This window comes from Chiloscyllium plagiosum, unplaced genomic scaffold (assembly GCF_037043375.1).
Source record: "Chiloscyllium plagiosum isolate Xiang-an unplaced genomic scaffold, Cpla_swu_hap1 HiC_scaffold_40, whole genome shotgun sequence".
NCBI lineage: Eukaryota > Metazoa > Chordata > Chondrichthyes > Orectolobiformes > Hemiscylliidae > Chiloscyllium > Chiloscyllium plagiosum.
Window position 1 is genome coordinate 41,605,664 of NW_028270178.1, and position 27,834 is coordinate 41,633,497.

Consider the following 27,834-nt stretch of genomic DNA (forward strand, 5'->3'; position numbering starts at 1 on the left):
ATGGTTGCTGCTGCTTGCTTATTCTCAGCTCCACTTTTGATATTCAGATCCACATGACTGTCTCATTAATACATTAACCTCATCCTTCCTTCACAAGTTGTTGGCTTTTTGCCTAGTCTGCCTATTGGGACTAGATTGGGTTGGGATATCTGCTCAGCATGAATGGATTGGACCGAAGGGTTGGTTACCATGCTGCACTCTATAACTCTATCCCAACAACCCTTCAGTATTCACCTCCCAGTCATGGTCATTCTGCAGCTAAATCTCCGGATGACAGTTCCATCATATCTGTTCACTGTCATTCCATCTGCCTTATGGCGAATACAGGGAGTCATTCCTCAGTAGTGGGGGGTTAAACAGATTGGTAGAGGTTACAGAGACAGGGAGGCTTCCAGGGACTCGAGGCTGTTCGAGTTAAACAGAGTTACATCTGGTCAAGAATGTCAGTGGGACAAAGGGGTTTGGGGATTGGAGGAATTTACAGAGATAGAGGGAGCTGGATTAGATTCTGGAGATAGGGATAGGGATGGATGTAGGGAGAGGCAGACAGTCGGAGAGGCACAGACGGGGTGTGTTTCCGGGAGAAGTGTATTGTGAATACTAACAGACATATGGAAGATTGTAGTGACTGAAACGTTTACAGTTATAACAAGGCTTCTCGGTTCTGAAGGTTACAGAGATCGGAAGGCAATGGAGAATGCCAGTGTGCTGGGATGGAGACAGTTATACAGATGGGGAGGGTTGCACAAACTGAAGGAGGTTCCTGTGGTCGCGAGGGGTATGGTGTCGGGAATGAGGGTGAAATTTAACAAGATAAAGATCAAAGAATTGGAGAAGGATAAGGAGATTACAAATTTTTCACAGCAAAGGAAGGGTTGTAGGAGCTGGAGAAGATTACATAGATAGGGACCGATGGAGAGGTTAAAGACAAATACATTGACATGGAGGGTGGCATTGGTGGGAGGATCTTACAGGGATAGACAGGACTGTCAGGGTTTACCAGGATGAAGGAATTTAGTATCTACTGCAGAAGTTTAGGAATTAGGGTGTTAGGGATTGGAGAACCTGACAGAGACAGAGAGAATGGTGTGGACTAGAGGAGATTCCAGACAGAGGTAGGATTATCGGGACTGGAGGATATTACAGTGATCACGAACACAGAATGGGCCAGGATTGATGCCTGCGATCCCCTGTGCTGTCGCATCGAGGACCAGTACAGCAGAGGTGAAAGCAGGACCCTCACAAGATGGTGGGAATGAAGCCTAGAATGTTGCTGTTCCTTGCCCAGATCTGTGTCTAAGTCCTGTCTTCCAGGTCTTAATAAAGACATCTCCTCCTTCCACCCTGTGCTGTATACTGTGAGCGATCTTACCGGCTGCAGGATTTACTGAAGGCTCCAGATGTCCCTCTCCATCCCTCTCTGGCTGACCAACCAGCTTTAATGAGGTGATGGATGAGACAGGAGTTAGGAACATCCTGATTACCTGCATGAGACAGAAATAGACAGAATGGGAAATTAGACTGATGCAATGAGGATAACACATGCAGAGTTGCACAGAGTCCAGCAGCGATCTCGAAAATCCCAATCTCCATCCCTTGCCCGTGCTGCTGCATCTCTCTGGAGTGGAGAATTCTGTTGACTCAGGATCTCAGACCATCTGTAAGAGGGAGAAATGCTGACAGAGGCAGCAAATAGACTGACACAGCGAGGGATACCACATGGAGAGATACTGAGTGATATCACATTCTTAGACACTGCATTAACAGGGAATTGTTTGAATTTGTAACAAAGGCACTGGGATAATTGTGAGGGGATTCAACCTTCCTATCTCATCATCTCTTTGGCGGTGGGTCACAGACGAGGCTGACTCTCTCCCACTCCTGGGCGGTGCGGGTCCTGAGTTGACTGTACAGAACGATGTTACCTTTCACAGGTTCTGTTACACTTGGAGCAGAAGGTGGCCATGGGAAGGGGGAGTGGAGCGTTGGTGTGGCAGCACGTTCCTTGTGTTATTTTCTCTTGGATTCTCATTTTCCCCACTGAAAGTCTCGAGGTGCTCGACACCTTCCCAATGCTCATTCCCCACTTCAGACGGTCTTGGCCCAGGACTTAAAGGATTTGATTAAGAGATGAAAAAAAACCTATCAATTCTGAAGAAGCCAACGTTTAGAAGTGTGGACGCATTGGTTAAAGAGATCGCTAGGTAGTCTCCAAGCAGGAGTGCAGTAGGAAGAGGAAACGTCAGCATTTAATCAGATGGTCAGAACAGGGAGAATTGAAGGTGCTGGAGGTGGTGAGAGTGTTACAGAGAGGGGCAAAGGCCTGAACAATGTTACAAAGCCAGTACGAATTGCTGCAGCTAGAGCTGTTTGCAGAGGTAGGGATGGACATCTGTATTTTCATTGATTCATTCATGGCCTGAGGAAGTCACCGGATGGACCAGCATACATTACCCCACTGCTAATTGCCCAGAGGCAGCTCAGAGTCAGCTATATTGCTGTGGGACTGGAGTCACATGTGAGCCAGACCAGGTAAGAATGCCAGGTGTCCCTCTCTGAAGGACATACGTGAACAAGTTGATTTTTACCAGATAATCAACAATGCTTATACAGTGGCCTCACTAATGTCCTGTACAGATACACCATGACATCCCAACTCCTACTCTCAATGCTCTGCCCAATGAAGGGTAACCATCTCAAACGCCTGCTTCACCAGCCTGTCTACCTGTGACGCTACTTTCAAAAAACTGTGTACCTGCGTCCCTGGGTCACTGACAACAGTATCCAGGCCCCGAACATTAATTGTACAAGTCCAGCCTGGTCTGCTTTATCACAATACAACATCTTGCATTTCTCCACCTGTTATTTCTAACCTCACTGGCCCAGCAGTATTGTTGCTCCCTTTGTACTCTTCGATAACCCTCTTCACTGTCCACATTATCACCAATTTCAGTCTCACTCACAAACTTGCTAACCATGGCTTCTGTATTATCATCCAAACTGTTTACATAAATGATGCACAACAGTGACACAGCACCGAACCCCACGGCACACTGTTAGTTACATGCCTGCAGTTTAAGCAGTAACCCTCTATGATCATGCTCCGTCTCCTACCGTCAATCCTGTTTTGCATCCAGTTGGTGAGCGCTCCCTGGCTATGTCTGATCTCAACTTACTAACCAGTCTGCCATGCAGAACCTTGCCAAAGGCCTTGATAAAGTTCATGTGGACATCGTGTACTGCTCTGCTTTGATCTCTCACTTGTCTACCTCCACACTCACATTTGAGGCATGATTTCCCGTGCACAAAGCCATGCTGACGATCGTAAATCTGTCCTTACCTTTCCAAAGGCATGATGATCATTCCCCTCAGAATCTCCTCCAACAACTTACCACCCCTGCATCAGTCTGCCTGGCCTGTAGTGGCTGTTGATGATGCAAATATCTCTGCAAGGGGCCCTGCAATTTTCTCCCTCGCTTCTCACAAGGCGCTGGGATACATCTGATCATGTCCCAAGGTTTTATCTAACTTATTGCATTTTAAGACATCCAGCACCTCCTGTTCTCCTGCACTCTTTTCAAAACATCCCTATGTATTTTCCTAAGTTCCCGAGCTTCCATATCTTTCTCCGTAGTAAATCCGAACACAAAATATTTGTTCAGTATCCCACCCATCAGCAGTGATTCCACACAGACAGCCTCATTGACATTTCAGGGGCCCTATTCTCTCCCGAGATAATTTTTAGCCTTGGTTGGAACTTGTCAAAATGCTTCTAAAATTTCAAATATACCTCTACCGCAACTAGCCTCCCTCAACCTTATCTATTTTGCCATTTAAGGTCACACCAAAATATAGAATCCAACAGATTTAAATATATTCCCCTTTTATAAAATCATACATCTCCCATTGTTTCTACACATCCAGTTATCATTTATTGTCATATCCTTTATAACACATTCCAGCACGTTCCCGACTCACTGTCAGGCTAACACTGTTTGGTTTCAGACTGACTGCACAAAGGGTTTTGGGAATCCTTGTGAATCAATCTGAAACAGGTAGCTTACAGGGTCAGCAGGTCATAGAGAAGGCAAATCAAATGCTGCCATTTATTACAAAGGGAATGGATTCTAAAAATAAGGAGGTCTTGCTAAAACGATGCAAGGTACATATCAGACCACACCTAGATGATAATGAACAGTATGTGATCTGTAAGGAAAGACATTCTTGTATTGGAGGCAGGCCAGGGAAGGTTCACTCGGCTGATCCTGGAGATGGCGGGATTTTCCAATGAGAAGACGTGGAGTAGATTGTCCTTGAAACTATTGGGGTTTTGAAGAATGGGAGAGAAATTCAATGAAACGTCCAGGATTCGGAGGGGCTTTGTCAGGTTAGATGTCGTTAAGTTAGAAAATCGAAAAGTACAGCAGAGTAATAGGCCCTTCGGCCCACCATGGCTGTGCTGACCATGATGCTATTCTAAACTAATCCCATCTGCCTGCACAATGGCGATATCCCTCTATTCTCTGCCTGTTCATGTTTCTGTCTAAATGCCCTTCAAATGTTTGCTCTCATTGCCACCTCTCCCACCTCCTGAGCAGCTTCTACCCTCTTGATAAAGACAACTGGCCTCATTCATCTCACTTAAAACTTCTCACTCTCACCTTAAACCGAGGCGCCCTAGTATTTGACATTTCTACATTGGAAGGAGGATTCCGACTATCCACACTATTCACGCCTCTCCTAATGCTATATACCTGTACCCGGTCACACCTTAGTCTCCGATACTCTCGCAAAACAATCCAACTGCGTCCAACTTCCTTACAGTAAACACATTCTCATCCAGGCAACATTCTGCCAACCCTCTGTTGCAACCTCCCCAAAACCTCCACATCCTTGTTGTGGTGTGTCGATGAGAACAACACGCAACCTTCCAAACATGGCCGAATGAAGTTTCATTCAGTCACAACATGACATGCAAACCTCTGTACTCAATACTGTGACCAATAAAGGTAAGCCTACCATACTCCTCCTTTACCACCACATCCTACTGTGTTGTTATATTTCGGGTGCTATGGATTTGGATCCAATGTCTCTCTGTTTATCAATGTTTCCAATTAGTCAATTAGTGCACTTCTCTCTTCCATTTGACTTCATAGATGCATCACTTCACACTTGTCCCGATGAAATTCAATTTGCCACATCTCTGCCCAACGTTCCAGCTGATCTACACACTGCTGCAACCTTGAACACTCTTCCTCACTATCCACAATTGCCCTAACTATCCCTAATCATTATATGCCTTTCCAAATGTCGTCTGCAAAATACTAATCAAACTGCTGACCTTTCCATCTGAATCACAGATATAAATTACACACAGACACCGCAGCACTGATCCTTGTGAAACAGCATTGGCCACAGACGTCCAATCAGAAACTGACCACTGCACATGCCTCTGTCTACTATCACCAAGAAAATATTGTATCCAACTTACCAACGAGCATGGATTGTGATTTGATCGTCCAGATCCCTCTTGCTATTTGGAAGCTGTCCATTCAAAATGACTCTATATTTTGATTCCCAGATTAAATTGGCTGTCTCACTAATGCACTGACTGCGTCCTTTCTTCACAACAAAATGGGACCTTGTTCGGTTTTTTTGCTGATCCTGCCTAATTCCCTACAACCCCTCAATAATCACATTGCTGTCATGATCATTCTGCAGCCACCCCTCCACAATAACAGTTCGATCATATCTGTTCTCTTCAGTTAATGCTGTCAATCCATCTGCCTTGTTGCAAATGCATGGCGTGTGTCACCGAGAGAGGGCCTTTGAGGGATGGATAGAGGTCACAGAGTGGGAGAGATGTTTGGGGACGCGACAATGTTGCAGGGTTAAACACAGTTACAGTTGCTACAGAATGTTCGCAAGAGAAAAGTTTTTATTGTTTGGAGGAAGTTAGAGATAAAGCGTCTTTAATTAGATTCCAGAGATAGGGATGTGTGTAGGGTTGTGGATCGTTACATGGTCTATGTTGATCAGGGTGTAGAAACATTCACATGATTCCAGGACGTCGTATATTTAACAACAGTTGTGGGATCTGGAGAATATCACAGCGATAGGGAGGATGGTATGGACTGGAGAATATTACAGGGAAAGGGTGGGTAGTATGGACTGGAGAATGTTGCAAGCACATGGAAGATGATATAGACTGGAGAATGTTGCACGGATAGGGAGGAAGTTGTAGATTGGATAAAGTTAGAAGGAGAGATGATTTTATGCACTGGAAGGCATGTCAGAGAGAGTGAGTGGTGTGCATGCTGCAAGATACGACAGGGATAGGGAAACTTGTAGAGACTGGAGGAGAGAGTCGTAGATAGGCTTGTGAGAGACCAGATTCACTTATGAGCATAGGATGTGCTGCAGTGAGCGGAGCCTTTTGCAGATAAAAACGAGGATACAATGGCCACGAAGCAGTCACACCTGTACATAGGTATATAGGAACTGGAGGAATTGAAGAGATTACCCAGGCTAGGAGTGCTGTATGCAGTGGAGGAGATTAAACTGATAGGGATGGTTTTAGAGACTCAACAATGTTAGGAAATAATGGGAGTTGCAATGGTGAGAGCAGGTTTCAACAATTCGGAGGATATAGACCTGAAGGAGCTTTGACAGATAGCGATGGTACAGTAAAGGGAATTGTAGTGGTTTCCCTTTCATAAGCAATTCATAAGCACTTAAAACAGCATGTTTGACATATGCATTATCTTTCGACCATTCATCAGACAGCGCTGCAAATACTTCGCTGGCTCTGCCTACCAGCTTAGACTGAACTAGCATTACCCAGAAGACCTCAGGCCACTCTATCCGTCTATGCAATTTTTCAAATGAAATACAGAGTTCCTTGACAGAAGAGTCACAGGTAGTTAGGATAGCGAAGAAGGCGCTTGGTGTGCATTCCTTTATTGGTCAGAGTATTGAGTACAGGAGTTGGGAGGTCAAGTTGCGGCTGTACAGGACAGTGGCAAAGCCACTTTTGGAAAACTGCATGCAACTGAATTCTACTTCATACTGGAAGGATATTGTGAAACTTGAAAGGGTTCAGAAAAGATTTAGAAGGATGTTGCCAGGGTTGAGCTATAGGGAGAGTTTGAACAGGTGATGGCTGTTTTTCCTGGAGAGTCGGAGGCTGAGGGTGACCTTATAGAGGTTTATAAAATCAAGAGGGGCATGGATAGGGTAAATAGACATAGTCTTTCTCCTGGGGTGTGCGAGTCCAGAATTATAGGGCGAGGTTTAGGGTAAGAATAGAAAGATATAAAAGAGAACTGAGGGGCAACTTTTTCATGTAGAGGATAGTACATATATGGAATGAGCTGCCAGAGGAAATTGTGGAAGCTAGTACAACTGCAACAGTTAAAAGGCATCTGGATGGGTATATGAATAGGAAGGGTTTAGAGGGAGATGGGCCGGTTGCTAGCAGGTGGGACTACATTGGGTTGGGATATCCTGTCGGCATGGCTGGGTTGGAATGAAGGGTCTGTTTCCATGCTGCACATCTCTATGACTGTAAGATCAGCTGAATGGTCCAATAAAAAATTACCTGTGGTTCAAATCATAATATCCTCCAGGTTCCACAAGCCATCCTTGGTCCCATCCTGCAGGTTCTGTAGCCTTTTATACCTCGGAACATGGCCCAGACTCTCCAACTCCTCCTTCCTCTGCAATGTTCCCCAGAAGGGCACTGGAGGATGGTGGGGGTTACAGAGATATGGAGGGACATCAGAACGGGAGGATTTTGCAGACATTAGGAATATAGGGACTTTAGGCGGTTTCACAGTTTCTGAGTGTTGTTGGGACTGGAGGAACTTACAAAGATAGGGGTAGTTTTAGATTAGAGGATTCTGCAGAAAACCTTTACGTGATTAAAGGCAGAATTCTTATCAGTGTGCAGGATGGTGTGTTGGCTTTCATTAGCAAGGGGATTGAGTTTAAGAGATGTGAGATTTTGCTGCAGCTCTGCAGAACCCCAGTTAGACCACACTTCGAATATTGTGAACAGTTCAGTTCGCTTCATTATAGGGAGGACGTGGAAGCTTTAAAAACATTGTAGAGGAGATTTAGCAGGATGCTGCCTGGACTGGAGGGCATGCCCATAGAAGGTAGGTTGTGGAAGCTAGGGCTTTTCTGATCAGAGCGAAGGAGGAAGAATGGTGACTTGATAGAGGTGGACAAGGGAAGGAGAGGCATAGATAGAGTGGATAACCAGAGACAACTTCCCATGGCGAAATGGCTATCACAAGGGGACATAAGTTTAAGGTAATTGGCGGAAGGTTTAGCTTAGATATCAGAGGGATATGGGCCAGGTGCTGGCAGGTAGGACTAGATTGGGTTGGGATATCCTGTCGGCATGGAAGGGACTGGTATGTTATTTACACAGAGTGTGGTGAGTGCGTGGAACGGACTGCCAGCCATGGTAGTAGATTCAGACACATTACAGACATCTAAGCAACTCTTGGATAGGCACATCAATGATAGTAATATGTAAGGTATGTAGGTTCGTTTCATCTTCAGAGTAGGATAATAGGTCAGCACAATATTGAGGGCGGAAGGGCTTGTACTGGAATGTGCTATTCCATGTTCTAAATAGCAAGGGTTATGATGGCAACAAGAGGTTCCGGGAAGCAGGAGAGGATGCGATCTGAATGAAGTGACACAAATAGGAGGCGGTACTAAGGTTGTATGAGGTAACAGAGACAGCAATGGTCTGATCTGGAGCAGATGACCAGACTGCGAGAATTGTGGGGACTGGAGGTGTTTTCACAGGGAGGGAGGAGCATAGAGCCACAGGGTGTTACAGAAATGTGGAGAGCTGTCGGGCCTACAGGCGTTCATGGAGATGGGAGTTTGGGAGGAATGGATCAGTTTACAGGGATAAAGATGGGGTGTTTTACACAGACAGGAATGTTTCAGGTGAATGGAGCAGATTACAGGGCTAAAGTGGGTTGTACAGATTTGAAAAACAAATACACATGTGGACGGTAGTCGTGAAGATGTTATAGATACAGGAAGGCTTAGGTTCTGCAGGTTATTTTGACATGGAAAGTGTGGAATCATACAGATTTTCCAAGTGATTAAAGACAACAATTTTGGTTGGAGACAGTTTCACAGATTAGGGAGCATTAGTAACCTCCTGGAGTTGGGTCAGAGTGGGAAGGGTTGTAGGGGAGGGTGATGTTTACACATGTAAGAGCTGGAGAACGTTATGGAAATGAGTAGATGGATGGAGACACTGGAGGAGCTTGCATTGACAGGGTGGGTACTGGCAATGAAAATATATCACATAGATAGAGGGTCTTATAGGAACTGGATCGGAAGAGTCACAGGCATTGGAATGACTTCTGCAGATTGGGAGTGTTACGGGGACTGAGAGGATCATAAGGTATCCACAGATTGATCGTGTCTTTAAGAATAGAAGAGTTTATGTAGGTCAGAAAGCTTAAACCCAATGCATGTAGTTTCATTTCAAGACCAGAGCCTTATTATCCCAAATCAGCTAAGGATCCCTAACCCTGCCAGCTTTTCCCTTTATCCCAATGGAGCATACTGGTCCTGGATTCTTGAGATCACACTTTGAAAAGCCTCCCATTTGCCAGTTGTTCCTTTTCCTTCAAACAGACTTACCCTCGATTGGAACCATAATATGAAGGTGCTGGTGTTGGACTGGGGGTGGACAAAGTTAAAAATCACCCGACATTCGGTTCCAGTCCAACCGGTTTATTTGAAAGCACTAGCTGTCAGAACACTGCTTCTTCATCAGGTGGTTGTGGAGCACAATCCTAAGGTACAGAATTTACAGCAACAGGATGGCAGTGTCATGGAATATAGTATCAAACAAATTTAGTTGAAGCCTTTCATCTGTTTCAGTGATCACCAGCGCTTCCAAAGCGAGTTGGATTATAACTGGGCGTTGTGCAATTTTAAGTTCATAGCATTGACCCTGGCCAGATCCTGCAGAATGGTCCCAAACCTGGCCCTGTTCCAACTTTCTTCTTCAGTCTGTGGACCTGCTGATCTTTCTACATTACTATGTTAAAACGAAGACAGTTGTGGGCACTGGACCCAAAGTGCTCTCCGAATGACACTTCAGTCACTTGCGCGATCTCGTTTTCGGAGGGGAAGAAGTGTTGCACCTGCCTGAGTAGGGTAGGGCCCTCTGCATATTGATTTAGGAACCTTCCTTGGACACATTTGAAAAATTGCTTTCCTTCCAGATCTTTTATACTCTGGCTGGTCCAGTCAATACAGGGAATATTAAAATCTCCAGCCTGCACTCCTCTATTATTCCTATAGTTATCTGCAATCTCTCTACACAGCTGTTCCTCTGGTATCTGTTGGGGCTACAACAGTCTACAATACAGTCCCATCAAAGTGACCGGTCCCCTTCTTCTTTCTAACTTCTAACCATGTGGAATTTTAAATGAATATATGTTTTAAAAATTGGAATTAACAATTCATAAAAAAGTATTGATTAAAAATCCAAACACTTGACCTTCAGAGAAGGACAGCAGTTCACTCTCATGTGGTCTGCACAACATACCCACAGCAAAGTGTTTGCCTCTCAATTACTCTGTGAAATGGGCGAGCCAGCTGCTTAGCTCAAGGGCAGAAAGGGATGGGCAATAAAGGCTGGTCAGCCAGAGACACCCATATCCCACACCTGATTTTTAAAAAAATCCATTCAGATTGTTCCACTGGAACTGTGCTGTGACCAATGTCCTGGCCAATCACGTCGGTAGATTTATGGACAGGGCTTTAAACTGACAGAGGATGCAGGGACAGGCTTCAGGTGAAAGGAGCTTTACAAGTCCAAAGAGAAAAGGTGAAGCATCGGAGCAGCATGGGAATGTGACCGAAGACAACAGAAGGGAACAGGATGGGACAAAATTTTAATTAAAACTGTAGATCAGCAAATCCATTTGTGACAGGAAATTGTGGGAACGAGTACATTATGTTTTTTTTATTAATGGACAAAGTCTCTGCAACAAGGTAGATGGATTTGTGACACAGAGATAAAAGGGATTTAGACACCAGAGAGATGTGGTTACAGGGCGAACAAAAGGTGGGACATAAATATTCAATGGTTCACAACCTTGTGCAAATTTAGGCAAAATGGACGACACTAACAATAATGGGTAAGAAAGGCATTACAGAGAAAGCATTTGGCATCAGATCATGAAGTAGGGTCAGTCTGAATGTAAATACTGGCTACTACTTGCCAAGGACACAAGCAGCAGAACAGTTTTAGACCACCGAACAGCATTTCATAGCTCGTCACTGCAATAAATAGAAATTCATTGGAATTTTTAATACAGGCATGGTGAACATTTAGTGAAATGTCAATATTCGCAAAGTCTGGGACAATCACACTGACAACAGTGATATTGGAAGAGGAGTTCAGAGAGTTTTTTTCAGTGTTTCTTAGAATAACACATTGTGCAACTGGCGAGGGACATAACTGTCTCTGAGCGACTGTTGTGTGATGAAACTTAGTGAATGAGTAATGTCACCTGGAGAGATCCTCTGGGAAATTGTGATAAAGTGCAGTTTAAAGAAATATAAAGTTTTAAAGTGAATCACAGAAAGGACAACTAGAAACAAAAATAGCCAATTACATGGGTTTGAGAGGAGAACTGACCAAGGTTAACAGGCTAAACAGGCTGAAATACGTGTCTGGAAATGAACAGTGAAAACATTTGAAGGAACAGTGTAAAACACTCAACAAAAGGACATTACACTGAAACAGATAACAACTCAGCAAGAAATCCCCACCAGTCCCTCACTCAGGACAAAATGGATCATATTAGATTATGAGGCTGAGAAGATCACCACAAAGTACTTAAAATTCTGAAGTGAGAGAGTTTTAGGAGTAAGTTTTAAAGGGATTGCAATGGGTCTGCTAGCAGGAGGAGGGCAGTGGGAAGGGGAATCGTTGTCAGGGTTTATTGACACGATAGGAACAGGAAAAGATGAAGGTGCTGGAGGTGGTGAGAGTGTTACTGAGAGTGGTCAGGGCCTGAACGGTGTAACAAAGCCAGTACGGATTGCTGCAGCTGGAGGGGTTTGCAGAGGTAGGGAGGGACATATGTATTTTTATTTATTCATTCATGGGATGTGGGTGTCACTGCCTGGACCAGCATTCTTTGACCCCATGCTAATTATCCAGAGATTGTTGGGGCCCTGGTGGATATATCTAATACTTTGCTGGGCACAGGTGAAGTGTTGAATGACTGGAGGATCGCTAATGTGGTTCCTTTGTTCAAGAAGGGCAGCAGGGGTAGGCCAGGTAATTACAGAGCACATAGCCTCACAGCAGGGGAAGGGTCATTATTGGAAACAATTGTGAGGATGAATCAACACTTGCAAAGGTAAGGATCGACTCGGTTTAGTCATCACGGATTTGGCAGAGGAAGATACTGTCTGAGGAATTCAGTTCAGTTTTTTTTGAAATTGTGCTTAAGTATATTGATGAGGGCTGCGCAGATGATGTGGTTTACATGGACTTGAATAAGTCCTTTGACAAGATGCAAAATGGAAGGCTGGTCCAAAAGAATTGGGTTCCAAGATAAGTCGGCAAATTGTATGCAAAATTGGTGGAGAGCATACTTTCACCAGCTGGTGTACCACAGGGATCTGTCCTGGAACCATTGAACATTAATGACTTGATGTGAAAGCAGAAGGTATCATTAGTCGGTTTGCAGATGACATGAAAGGTGAGGGTGTTGTTCACAGTGAGGGGGATGGTCTCCGTCTGCAGTCCGATGTCAATCGGATGATAATCTAAGCAGAGTTTAGTTCTGATCGAAGTGAGGTAATACTCTGTGGGAGGTACGATAAGCGAAAAACAGACATAATGAACGGTAGGACCTTGCGGAGTACTGAGGAATACAGGGACCTTGGTGGACAAGTCCATAGATCCCTGAAGGTGTCAGCACAGGGAGACAGGGTGGGAAAGGCACCTCAACTGGGAGCAGGAGAGGGACCTATATCATGGTGGGGTGAAATAAAAATGGGTCATCACTTTGATACGATCGGACTGCTGACCCCAAATAATCTGTGGCAGACTGAGGAACAAATATGTCGGGACATCTTAAATATCAACCATAATAATAAGGCTGTTATGATAGGGTTTGTGAACTTTCCAAACCTAGACTGGGAGTGCCAGTGTTCAGGGTTTGCAAGGGAGGAATTTGGTAATTGTGTTCCAGAAAACTCCCAATCAATATGTAAATGGACTGAAAAGAGAAAGGGGCAAAACCTGACCTCCACTTGGGAATCAAGGTAGGGAAAGGGACTGAGATGTGAGTGGGAAAGCGTTTTGCCAAAGTGACCACAGTTCTAGTAGTTTGAAAACAGCTTTGGAAAAGGACAGGCCTGGTCCACAAGTGCAAGTTATAAAATGGGGCCTGACCAATCTTGATCGTATTAGCCAGGAACTTTCAAAATGGGATTGGGGAAGGGAATTATTTACAGGGAAAGGGAAGTTTGGCAAGTGAGAATATTTTAAAAGTGAAATAAACTGATCGATCAGCGCCAGCATGTTCCTGTTTGTGTGCAACTCAATGCTGACAGCATTCGGGAACACTGGCTGTCTATTAAGGGTCTGGTCAAGGAAAAGGGGCCACATGTCATGGAAAAGCCAGCTGGATCAAGGGAATCCCTGAGGATATACAGGGGCTGTAGGAATACACTTTGAGTAGAACACAGGAAAGGAGAAGGAAAGGGGAATCCAAAAGTGATTGTATCAGTATATTAAGAGTGCATAAGTAACTCAGGACAAAATAGTGTCCATTAAAGATCAATGAGGCCATCGATGTGTGGAACTGCAGGATATTTGCTAAGATCCTAAACATTTTTTTCACTCCAGAACTTACTGTGGAGAAAGACTGGGGAACTCAGGGAACAAGAGTAATACGTTAGACCACAATTGGAGTACTCTGCAAATCCAGTCTCTCTGCTACAGGAAGGATATTGTGAAACTTGAAAGGGCTCAGAAAAGATTAACAAGATATTGCCCGGGTTGTTGCTGAATAAGCTGGGGTTACTGTCACTGGAGAATTGGAGACGGAGGGATGACCTTACTGAGGTTTATATGAACATGAGTGGTATGGATAGGGTAAGCATTCAAGGCCTTTTCCCAGAAGTTATGGAGTCCAAAACTAGAGGGCATAAGTTTAAGGTTAGGGGTGAATGGTTTACAGAGGGACTGAAGGGACAGCTTCTTCACACACATGGTGATGTGTGTATGGAATGAGCTGAGAGAGAAAGTAATGGAGACTGATGCAATTACAACATTTAAAAGGTGTCTGGATGGGCATCTGAATAGTAAGGGTGGGCGGCATGGTGGCACAGTGGTTAGTACTGCTGCCTCAGCGCCAGAAATCCGGGTTCAATTCCCACCTCAGGCGACTGACTGTGTGAAGGTTGCACGTTCTCCCCGTGTCTGTGTGGGTTTCCTCCGGGTGCTCCGGTTTCCTCCCACAGTCCAAAGATGTGCACGTCAGGTGAACTGGCCATGTTAAATTGCCCGTAGTGTTAGGTAAAGGGGTAAATGCAGGGGAATGGGTGGGTTACGCTTCGGCGGATCGGTGTGGACTTGTTGGGCCGAAGGGCCTGTTTCCACACTGTATGTAATCTAATCTAATCTGTAAGTAATCTAATCTAAAAGGGTGTAGACGTATATGGGCCAAATGCTGGAAAAGGGAATGGATTTATTTAGATCTTCTGGTAAGCCTGGACGAGTTGGGGACCGAAGGGTCTGTTTCTATGCTGTATATCTCTATGACTTGAAAAGAGTGCATGTTATAGAAGAGGAGGTGCTGGAGGTTTTAAAACACAAAGCTATGGCAAGTCCCAGAACTTGATTAAGTGTATCACAGGACACTGTGGGATGCTAGGGAAGAAATTGTGGAGACCCTAGCAAAGGTATGTGTACTACTGACAGCCATGTGTGATGGGCTGGCAGGCTGGAGGGTGGCATCATGGACAGTGAAGGAGGTTTTCTGAGATTACAAAGGGATCTTGATGAAGGGAGTGAATGGGCTGAAAAACTAGAGATGGAATTCAATCTGAATAAATACGAGATAATGCATTTTGTAAAACAAACAAGGGTAGAGCTTATACAATTAATGTTCGGGCCTCGGTTAGTGTTTTAGAGCAGAGGGACCTCCGGGTTCAGGTACATAAATCTTGAAGCTTGCATCACAGGATGGATAGGACAGTGCTTCGCACGCCTGACTATTGCTCAGTCCATTGAGTGGAGGATTTGGGACGTCATGTTGAGATTGCACAGACATTTGTGAGGCCTGTTCTGCAATACTCTGTCCACTTCTGGTCGCCCACTTAACAGGGAGGATATTATTAAGCTGCAGGGCATTCAGAAGAGATTTACCAGGATATTGCTGGGTAATGACGGCTTGAGTTCTGAAAAATGGCTGGATAGGCTGAGTCTTTCTTCACTGGAGCCTGGAGGTTGAGACATGACGGGATAAAGATTTATGAAAAAAAAATGAGGTATATAGATCGATTTAATGGTAGTTGCCTTTTCCTCAGGATGGGGGAATCTCAAGAGGAGGGGCCACGTTTTTAAGGTTAGAGGAGAGAGATGTTAAAAAAAAAGATATGGGGCAATTTGCTACACCGAGGGTGGTTTGAATGTGGAATGAACTTCCTGAGAAAGGGGTTGATGTGGGTACAATTACAATGCTTAAAAGATATTTGGATAAACAGGTGAAGAGGGAAGGGTTGGAGTGATGTGGGCCAGCAACAGGCAGCTGGGAAGAGTTTAGTTTTAGATTATGTTGGGTATCAACTGAAGCATCAGTTTCCATGCTGTATGGCTCTATGACAAGAATATGGTTTTATTCCATTATTGAAGAAAGGATCAGGGCTGGGTCCATTGATGTGCATCATCTACATAAACAATTTGGTTGAAAATATAGGAGTGATTGTGCGAAAGTTTGTCGATGATCAAATTAATGGTGTAGTGGGCGGCACGGTGGCACAGTGGTTAGCACTGCTGCCTGACAGCGCCAGAGACGCGGGTTCAATTCCCGCCTCAGGCGACTGACTGTGTGGAGTTTGCACGTTCTCACCGTGTCTGCGTGGGTTTTCTCCGGGTGCTCCGGTCTCCTCCCACAGTCCAAAAGATGTGCAGGTAAGGTGAATTGGTCATGCTAAATTGCCCTTAGTGTTAGGTAAGGGGTAAATGTAGGGGTATGGGTGGGTTGCGCTTCGGCGGGGCGGTGTGGACTTGTTGGGCTGAAGGGCCTGTTTCCACACTGTAAGTAATCTAATCTAATCTAATCTAAATACGGTTATCAAAGGGGATCTTGACCAACTGGGCCAGTGAACCAAGGAATGAAAGATGGAGTTTAATTCAGGTGTTGGATTTTGTTAAGACAAACTATGGAGGACTAACACAGTTAATGGAAGGGCTCTGGCCAGGGTTGTCGAACAAGAGAGAGAGAGAGAGAGAGACCAGGGGGTGCAAGTTACATTGTTCCTCGGAAGTGGCGTACCAGGTGGACAGGGTGGGGAAAGCGACATTTGGCACATTTGCCGACATTGGCCAGCACTTTGTTACATACGTTGGAGATATTTGTAACATTGTCCTAAATATTTCCCTTGGGCAGAGGAGGCCACGGGGTGACCCTAAGAATGGTGAATAACCAAGGGTAGGTGAGTCCAAAACTAGAGGAGAAAAACGGGAGGTGAGAGAGCAAAGATTTAAAGAGGGAGCTGAGGTGGAACATTATCTACAGAGGATGGTGCATAGACGGAACGGATTGCCAGGGGCACATGGGAGAAACAAGAACAATTACAGCATGGAAAAGACATTTGGGGAGGTATATTGAGAGGAGAAGGTTTGAAGAGATAAGGGCCAAACGCAGGCAAATGAGACTCGTTCAGTTTAGGTAACATGGGCAGCATTGAGGAGTTGGACCACAGGTTCTGTTTCCATGCTGTATCACTCTGTATCCAGTTAAAGTGGATTACAGTACCGAAATAAAGCATGTTGTCGACACTGAAGCAAGTTACAGCGATAGGGATGGTAGTCTGGAATGCAGTACGTCTCAAATATGTGAATGGACTATTGGGAATGGAGCAGGTTACAGGGACAACTACTGTTATAGGAGTTAAAAATGACTGAAGACACTGGTGTACAAGCCATGCCACAGATACAGTGTTGCAGAGTAGTGAGTCTTAGTACAGTGTTGGAGGGACAGAACAGAAAGATCCCAAGCAGCATTCCCAACCTCTCGTCGGAGGCCTACTTTAACCTCTGTTGTCCTGCTGCTCACTAAGACAGCGCAGGCCTGGATTGATAACTCTGAACTCCCGATGCTGTCTCAGTGCAACATAGGTTAAAGTAGATGTGGTGATTGAGCATGGGGTGTGTCTATACTGTGCTCCCCTCCAGCACTGTATCTATATCATGTCTTGTTAGCCGATGCTTGGAGCCCTCTCATTGCTCCCTGCCCTGTGCACTGTGAGTGATCTTACCTCACTCCAGGATTTATTGAAGGTTCCAGATCTCCCTTCCCTTTGTATCTCTGGCTGACCAACCATCTTCAATGAGGTAATGGATGAGACACACAGCGGTTGGGAAGACTATCGAGTCAGCAACTTCCTGAGTACCTACAGGAGACAGAGAAATAGACAGAATGGGAAATTAGACTGATGCAGTGAGAGTTACACAAGGTGAATGGAAATGAGCCCCACAGATATCTGAAAAACTCCAGTCTGTGCTGTTGGGTCTCTCTGGAGTGGAGAATTCTGTTGGCTCAGGATCTGGTGTAGCTGCAAGAGTGAGAAACACTGACAGAGGCAGCAATTAGACTCACACAGTGAGGGATACCACATGGAGAGAGACTGCGTGATATCACCAGAGTGCTGGAAGACTTCAGGATCACACAATCATGTTGGAAGAATGGGTTGAGCTTCATGTATCAGTACTCAGGGATGAGCAACCAGTGAGCAGGTGAAGTGAAGGCCTAGTAACATTATTGTTAGGGCATTTGTCCAAAACCTCAGCTAATGCTCAGGGGAGGCAAGTTTGAATCCCATTATAAGATATGGTGTAATTTAAAATCAGTAATTTTAAAAATAGCAATTAACAATCCATAAACAAATATGAAACCATTACTGATGTACAAAAATCACAATCCCTTAGATTAGATTCCATACAGTGTGGAAACAGGTCTTTCAACCCAACCAGTCCACGCCATCCCTCCGAGGAGTAACCCACTCAGACCCTTCTCCCTCGACCTAATACACTTATCATTATGGGCAATTTAGCATGGCCAATTCGTCTGACCGGAAAATCCGGAGGCAATTCACGCAGACACGGGGAGAATGTGCAAAATCCACACAGTCGCCTGGGGTTGGAATCGAACCTGGGACCCTGGTTCTGTGAGGCAGGAGTGCTATCTCAGAGCGACCATTGTGTGATGAAACTTCGTGAATGAGTAATGTCACCTGGAGAGATCCTCTGCGAAATTGTGATAAAGTGCAGTTTAAAGAAATATAAAGTTTTAAAGTGAATCACAGAAAGGACAAGGTACAACTAGAAACAAAAATAACCAATAATATGGGTTTGAGAGGAGAACTGACCAAGGTAAACAGGCGAAACAGACTGAAATATGTGCCTGTCAATGAACAGTGGAAAACAACTGAAGGAGCAGTGTAAAACACTCAACAAAAGGATGTTCCATTGAAACAGACAAATTCTCAGCAAGAAATCTCCATCGGTCCCTCACTCAAGTAAAAAGGATCATATTAGATTATCGGGCTTGGAGGATCACCAAAAAGTACTTAAAATCCTGAAGTGAGAGAATGTTTTAGGAGTAAGTTTTAAAGAGATTGCAAAGGGTCTGCTCGCAGGAGGAAGTCAGATGGAAGAGGGAATAATTGTCAAGGTTTTATGTCACAAAAGGAACTGGGAGAGCTGAAGGTGCTGGAGGTGGTGAGAGTGTTACAGAGAGGGGTCAGGGTCTGAACGGTGTTACAAAGCCAGTACGGATTGCTGCAGCTGGAGAGGTTTGCAGAGGTAGGGAGGGATACATGTATTTTTTATTTATTCATTCATGGGATGTGGGTGTCACTGATTGGACCAACATTCTTTGCCCCATTGCTAATTACCCAGAGGATAGCTCAGAGTCAGCCATATTGCTGTGGGTCTGTGTCACATGCAGGCCAGACCAGGTTAGAATGTTAGATGTTCTTCCTTCAAGAACGTAAGTGAACCAGATGAGTACTTCCCACTGATCAACAATGTTTTTATGGTGGCCCCACCAATGTCTTTTACAAATACAACATGACATCCCAACTCCTACCTTTAATGCTCTCCCCAATGAAGGTAACCACCCCAAACGCCTGCTTCACCAGCCTGTCTACCTGTGACTCCACTTTCAGAGAACTGTCTACCTGCATCCCTGGGTCTCTGACTGACAACACTACCCAGGACCCGAACATTAACTATACAGGTCCCACCCTGGTTTGTTTCACCAAAATGGAACACTTCACATTTATCTAATTAAACTCCATCTGCTATTCTTCAGCCCACTATCCCAGTGTACTATTCGTCCTGTTGTATCATATATAACCTTCTTCACTGTCCACTTTACCAACAATTTCAGTGTCACCCAAAAAACTTACTTACCAGGAAACCAAATCCACGAGTCTGTTCAAATGTCCTGTTACACCCACCCACCACTCTCTGTGTAAAGAACCTACATCTGAAATCTCCCCTTACCCATCCTCCAATCACCTTACAATTATGCCCCCTTGTACCATGTATGCCATGGGATAAAGAGGTGTCTCACTGTTCACTCTATCTTTGCCTCACACCATCTTGTTCACCTCTATCTAGTCACAGCACACTTTTCTTCACTCCAATGAGAAAAGCCTTAGCTCCCTCAACCTTTCTTCATAAGACATGCTCTCCAGTCCAGGTAGCATCCGAGTAAACCTCCTCTTTACCCTCTCTAAAGCTTCCACATCCTTCCTGTAATGAAGGGATCAAAACTGAACACAGTATTCTAATCAGGGTCTAAACAGGGCTGTATAGAGCTGCAGCATAACCTCATGGCTTTAAAACTCAATCCCCCAGCTAATGAAAGCCAATACAACATATTCTTTCTTAACAACACTATCAGCTTGGTCGCAAATTTGATGGATCTCAGGTCATGAAATCCAAGATCCATCTGTTCCTCCACACTATTCAGTATTCTGCCTTTACCCCTGTATTCTGCATTCAAGTCTCACCTTCCAAAATGCATCATTTCATACTTTTCCAGATTTGACTTCATCTGCCACTTCTCAGCCAAGCTCTACATCCTGTCAATGTCCCATTGCAACCTCCAGCAGACATCCACACTATTCACCACTCCACCAACCTTCGTGTCATTGGCAAACTAACTTACCCACTCTTCCACTCACACATCCAAGTCATTCATAAAGTCACAAAGAGCAGAGATTTTTTGACCTCTCCCTGCAGAAAACCACTGGTCACTGAGCTCCAGGCTGAATGATTTCCATCTGTCATCACCCTCTCTCTTCTATGGGCCAGGAATTCTGTATCCAGACAGGCAGGTTTCCCTGTATCCCATGCTCTGTACTTTCTCAATGAGCCATAAATGTGTTTTGTCACATTCTCAAAGGATTCAATAAGATTTGTGAGGCATGACCTGTCCCTTACAAAGCCATGATGACTTCCGCTCATCAAACTATGGTTTTCCAAGGAATCATAAATCCTTGATCTCAGAGTCCTCTCCAATAATCTGCACATCACATCAGAAGACTGACAGGTCTGTGAATCCCAGGATTATCTCTATTCCCTTTCTTGAACAACGCATGGCTGATTCACCTAACCAGCACATCTTTGGGCTGTGGGTGGAAACCGGCGCACCTGTCGGAAACCCACGCAGACTTGGAGAGAATGTGCAAACTCCACGCAGACAGTCGCCTAGGGCTGGAATTGAAATTGCGTCCCTCGTGCTGTGAGGCAGCAGTGCTAACCAGTGAGCCACCGTGCTGCTCCGTGTAACTGGCTCACTGGGCTGTGATTTCCTGGCTGCTCCCTGCAGACGTCAAGTGATGGAACAACATGAGCCACCCTCCAGTCTTCCAGTAACTCATTGTGTCTGTTAATAACATAAATATCTCTGTAAGGGATACTGCAATCTCTTCCCCAGATTCCCACAAAATTCTCAGATTGACCTAATACGCGACTGGGGATTGATCTATCTTTATTTGTTTTAAGATTCCAGCACTTTTTCTTCTCTGTTGAGGATTCTTTCCAAGACATCGCTATTTATTTCCCCAACTTCTTGAGCTTCCATGTCTTCCTGCATAGTAAATTCTGTCAACGCTATTTTGTCAAGTATCTCATCCACCTCCTGACAGTTAAGGGGCCCTATTCTCTACCAAGTTACTCTTTAGCCCTTATTGAAACTTGAGTAAAGGTTTCTGAAAATTCAAATAAACCGCATCCTCGGTACAACCACTCCTACACCCGTATCTATACTGACATTTATATTCTCACCAATAATAATAAAATCCAACAGGCTCAAAAACACATTCTCTTTTTATTAAAAGCGTTTCTAAGGGTCCAGTTATTGTTCATTGACATATCCTTTCAAACATATTTCAGATCCTGACCTACTATCAGGTTAACACTGTTTGGTTTCAGACTGGCAGCAGAAAGGGTTATGGGAGTTCGTGTTTATCTATCTGAAAAAGGTAGCTTACAGGTTCAACAGGCAATAGATGTTTTGGAAATAAGTAGGGTCGTGGAGACTGAAGGACATTATGGAGATAGGGAGTGATGTGGGGACTGTATGAGATTATGGACACAGAGAGTGCAGTGGTGACTGAAGAACATTATGGAGATAGGGAGTGCTGTGGGGCCTGAAAGGGGCCAAAGAGATCTGCAGGGCTGTTGGGCCTAAAGGAGGTTGCACAGATCAGGAGGATCGTGGGGATTGAAGGAGGTTACATTGAATGGGAGGGTCGTCGGGTCTGGATGAGATTATGGAGATAGGGAGGGTCATGGGGCCTTTTAGGGGATATGGAGTTAGGGAGGTTTGTAGGGTATGATTCAGGTTACATTGATAGGAAGAGTCGTTGGGACTGAAGGAGTTTATGGAGATAGGGAGGGCTGTGGGGACATGAAGGAGGTTATATAAATAGTAAGCTTATAAAGAAGCACAGGAAAGAAGAGCAGGTATCGGCCATTTGACCACAGAGTCGGTCGCACCATTCAATATGATCACGACTGATCATTTAACCCAGTACAGTATTCCTGCTTTCACACCTTACTCTGATATTATAGTGACTACTGGCATTTAGTGATACAGCGGGCTGTAGTAACTGGGACTGGGTGGGGGTGGGGGTGGTGTCTTACAGAGATAGGGAGGGTTGTGGAAGCTGGAACAGGTGACAGGTGCAGGGAAGGTTTTAGGAATGGAAGGACTTTACAGGGATTTGGAGGAATGCAGGGATGGGACATGATAAAAATCACAGGGAGGATTTTGGGAGCTCGATCTGAGACGGGTACAGCTGAGAACAGAAGTGAGTCAAACAGTCAGGGCAAGCAGGGAAAAGGTGGGGCTAATAAATTATACTGCATTTATTTCAATGCAAGGGGCCTAACAGGGAAGGCAGATTAACTCAGGGCATGGTTAGGAACATGGGACTTGGATCTCATAGCAATTACAGAAACATGACTCAGGGATGGGCAGGACTGGCAACTTAATGGTCCAGGAGACAAATGCTACAGGAAGGATAGCAAGGGAGGCAAGAGAGGAGGGAGAGTGACTTTTTTGATAAGGGATAGCATTACAGCGGTGCTGAGGGAGGATATTCCCAGAAATACATCCAGGGAAGTTATTTGGGTGGAACTGAGAACTAAGAAAGGGATGATCACCTTATTAGGATTATATTACAGACCCCCCCAATAGTCAAAGGGAAATTGCCAAACAAACTTGTAAGGAGATCTCAGCTATCTGTAAGAATAAGAGGGTAGGTATGGTAGGGGATTTTAACTTTCCAAACATTGACTGGACTGCCATAGTGTTAAAGGTTTAGATGGAGAGGAATTTCTTAAACGTGTACGAGACAATTTTCTGATTCAGTATGTGGATGTACCTACCAGAGAAGGTGCAAAACTTGACCTACTCTTGGGAAATAAGGCAGGGCAGGTGACAGAGGTGTCAGTGGGGGAGCACTTTGGGGCCAGCCACCATAATTAGATTTGTTTTAAAATAGTGATGGAAAAGGATAGACCATATCTAAAAGTTGATGTTCTAAATTGGAGAAAGGCCAATTTTGACGGTATTAGGCAAGAACTTTTGAAAGCTGTTTGGAGCCAGTTGTTCGCAGCTAAAAGGATGGCTGGAAAATGGGAAGCCTTCAGAAATGAGATAACAAGAGTCCAGAGAAAGTATGTTCCTGTCAGGGTGAAAGGGAAGGCTGGTAAGTATTGGAAATTCTGGATGACTAAAGAAATTGAGGGTTTGGTTCAAAAAGAAGGAAGTAGATGTCAGGTATAGACAGGATAGATCGAGTGAATCCTTAGAAGAGTATAAAGGAAGTAGGAGTATACTTAAGAGGGAAATCAGGAGGGCAAAACTTGGACATGAGATAGGTCTGACAAATAGAATAAGGAGAATGCAAAGGCCTTTTATAAATATATTAAGGAAAAAAGGGTAACTGGGGAGAGAATAGGGCCCCACAAAGATCAGCAAGGCGGCCTTTGTGTGGAGCTGCAGAAAATGGGGGAGATACTAAATGAATATTTTGCATCAATATTTACTGTGGAAAAGCGTATGGAAGATATAGACTGTAGGGAAATAGATGGTGATATCTTGCAAAATGTCCAGATTACAGAGGAGGAAGTGCTGGATGTCTTGAAACGATTAAAGGTGGATAAATCCCCAGGAACTGATCAGGTGTACCAGAGAAGTCTGTGGGAAGCTAGAGAAGTGATTGCTGGGCCTCTTGCTGAGATATTTGTATCATCAATAGTCGCAGGTGAGGTGCCACAAGACTGGAGGTTGGCAAAAGTGGTGCCACTGTTTAAGAAGGACGGTAAAGACAAGCTAGGGAACTATAGACCGGTGAGCCTGAACTCAGTGGTGGGCAAGTTGTTGGAGGGAATCCTGAGGGACAAGATGCACATGTATTTGGAAAGGCAAGGATTGATTCGAAATAGTGGACATGGCTTTGTGCATGGGAAATCGTGTCTCATAAACTTGATTGAGGTTTTTGAAGAAGTAACAAAGAAGATTGAGGAGGGCAGAGTGATAGATGTGATCCATATGGACTTCAGTAAGGCGTTCGACAAGGTTTCCCATGGGAGACTGATTAGCAAGGTTAGATCTCATGGAATACAGGGAGAAGTAGCCCTTTGGATATAGAACTGGCTCAAATGTAGAAGACGGAGGGTGGTGGTGGAGTGTTGTTTTTCAGACTGGAGGCCTGTGACGAGTGCAGTCCCACAAGGATCAGTGCTGGGCCCTCTACTTTTTGTCATTTACATAAATGATTTGGATGTGAGCATAAGTGGTATAGTTAATAAGTTTACAGATGACAACAAAATTGGAGGTGTAGTGGAGAGCGAAGAAGGTTACAACAGGATCTGGACCAGATGGGCCAATGGGCTAACTGGCAGATGGAGTTTAATTCAGATAAATGCGAGGTGCTGCATTTTGGGAAAGCAAATCTTAGCAGGACTGATACACGTAATGGTAAGGTCCTAGGGAGTGTTGCTGACCAAAGAGACCTTGGAGTGCAGGTTCATAGCTCCCTGAAAGTAGAGTCGCAGGTAGATAGGATAGTGAAGACAACATTCAGTATGCTTTCCTTTATTGGTCAGAGTATTCAGTACAGGAAATGGGAGGTCGTGTCGTGGCTGTACAGGACATTGGTTTGGCCACTGTTGGAATATTTTGTGCAATTCCAGTCTCCTTCCTATTGGAAGAATTGTTGTGAAACTTGAAAGGGTTCAGAAAAGATTTACAAGGATGTTGCCAGGATTGGAGGATTTGAGCTACAAGGAGAGGCTGAACAGGCTGGGGCGGTTTTCCCTGGAGCTTCGGAGGCTGAGGGGTGACCTTACAGAGGTTTACAAAATTATGAGGGGCATGGATAGGATAGGATAAATAGACAAAGTATTTTCCCTGGGTCAGGGAGTCCAGAACTCGAGGGCATAGGTTTAGGGTGAGAGGGGAAAGATATAAAAGAGACCTAAGGGGCAATTTTTTCACGCAGAGGGTGGTATGAGTATGGAACGAGCTGCCAGAGGATGTGCTGGAGGATGGTACAATTGCAACATTTAAGAGGCATTTGGATGGGTATATGAATGGGAAGGGTTTGGAGGAATATGGGCTGGGTGCTGGCAGGTGGGACTAGATTGGGTTGGGATATCTGGTTGGCATGGACGGCTTGGACCGAAGGGTCTGTTTCTGTGCTGTACATCTCTATGACTCTATCACTTATAGAGGTTATAGAAATATACTGTGCGGTCGCGTCTGGAGGAGATTAAAGGTATAAAGGTTTGTAGTTACCGAAGGAAATTACATCAATCGGGACCAGCAGAGTTTACAGAGACTGAGTGCGTTTTAGAGCAGGGAGAGTTCATAGTCATCATTAGAAATGCAGAAACTAATTTATGAGAGAAGCAGAGTCACTCTGCTTTGTGCCCAGAGACAAGGAGGAGTCGAACAGCTGGAGGAAGGTTACTAAGGTACAGAGCTTTGTGTTGTCGTGACGGGAAGGTTACAGAGTTCATGAAGGTAGTAGGAATTCAACAAAGTCACAAAGACAGGGAGGTTTTTCAGGTCTGGAAAGGACTACACTGACCAGGATGGCTTAAAAACCTGAAGAGTTGTTTTTCTTCAGTTAAGGAGAGATGTGACAGAACCCGGGATTAAAGGCAAAGGCAGAAACTTTGAGAGTTTTACTGATATGAGGAGCTTACAGGGATAAGCAGGATTGTAGGGGCTGATAGAGATAGGGGAAGTGGTATTTATGAAACAGACAATGGAGAAACTGACAGACGTAGGGAGGGTTCTGTGGAACAGATGAATTTACAGACAAGATGGTGAGAATGAAGCCTGAGAATTTTCTCATGTTCCTTGCCCAGCATTGCTCCTACATCATGCACTCAGGGTCTGAATTAAAGTCCACTAACTCCTCCCTGCGCTGTTTACTGTGAGTGATCTTACCGGCTGCAGGATTTACTGAAGGTTCCAGACCTCACTCTCCATCTCTCTCTGGCTGACCAACTGTCTTCAATGTGGTGATGGACGAGACAGGAATTGGGAATTCTGTTGAGTCAGGGACATCAGGAATACCTACAGGAGACAGAGAAGTAGACAGAATGGGAAATTAGACTAATGCAATGAAGGTTACACATGGAGAATGGCACTGAGTCCCACAGAGATCTGGAAATTCCCAGTCTCCATCCATAGCCTGTGCAGTTGCTTCCCTCTGGAGTGGAGAATGCTGTTGGCTCAGGATCTGGAATAGCTGGAAGAGCGAGAGACACTGACAGAGACAGCAATTAGAACCACACAGTGAGGGATACCACATGGAGAGAGACAGTGATATCAGCGGTGTGCTGGAAGGTGTCAGGATCACACAATGGTATTATCAGAAGTGGTTCTGACCAGTGAGCACTGCTACCAGTACTCAGGGAGGACTGAGATATTTTACTGGGATAGGCTCCTCTGGTACCAGATTTTGCACTGCGCTATAAATGGACACAGATGAGGAGGTGGACAGGTCTGAGGTGAATGGAAATTCCCAAGTCCAAAGAGAAAGGTTGAAATAATGGAACACCATGGAGATGTGAATGAAGACCAAAAGAAAGAAACAGTAAGGGACTGAGTTTAATTGAAATACGACATTGTCAAACAGATTGGTGACAGGAAATTATTGGTTAAAATAAAGTAAATGCCTTTTCTGCCCCTCACAATTCCTCATGCACCACAAGTGACATCACTTCCGCCCCTCACATCATCGCTGATGTCACACACTCAGTGATTTCCACACCCCCCCACTGCCGTGTTTGCCACCACTTCCGCCCCCATCAACGCTACTCACCTGCATTCTGCTGACTCCACCCCCAGGTCCCACCGTCACCATCCCCGCCCCCAGAACCCTGAGGGGAACATCACCCCTGCTCATGACTCCATCCCCATTCCCCCTAACACCACACCCACTCCAGTTACAGACTCCATCACCTCCCCTAGCTCCACACCTACGCCTGGTCCCAGCTCCCAGTCCTGCCGAGTTTTCACCATTCCCCCTGACCTCCGCCTCACTGAGGACGAATGATCAGTCCTCAGCAAAGGCCTCACCTTTATCCCCCTCCGTCCACACATCAATGAATTTAATACACGCCGTGACATCGAACACTTCTTCCACCATCTCCGCCTCAGAGCTTACTTTTACAAAGAAGACTCGCGCCTATTTTCTGAGGAACCCTTTGCCGGCCTCCAATACACTCCACCCACCTGGACACCCCGCGCTGGCCTATTACCTGCCTTCGATTTCTTCACTTCCAACTTCCACCAAGACATTAACCGCCTCAACCTATCTACCCCATCCCCCACTCCAACCTCTCACCCTCACAACGTGCAGCCCTCCACTTCCTCTGCTCCAATACCAACCTCACCATCAAACCAGCAGATAAAGGGGGTGCTGTGGTAGGCTGGTGCACTGACTTTTACACCACTGAAGCCATGATGCCAACTCGAAGACACCTCC

The 27,834-nt window shown here is 45.0% G+C and overlaps 1 long non-coding RNA gene across 1 annotated transcript in view; it reads right to left on the reverse strand.

Moving 5' to 3' along the window:
- Positions 1-27,834, reverse strand: part of LOC148138485 (uncharacterized) — a 118,720-nt gene that overhangs the window by 55,738 nt on the left and 35,148 nt on the right. Inside the window, exons 4-6 of the long non-coding RNA XR_015753946.1 lie at positions 26,289-26,417; positions 17,563-17,697; positions 1,373-1,484 (exon numbers count right to left, since the gene is read on the reverse strand). This is a non-coding gene — a long non-coding RNA (uncharacterized LOC148138485). The remainder of the gene's footprint in view (positions 1-1,372; positions 1,485-17,562; positions 17,698-26,288; positions 26,418-27,834) is intronic.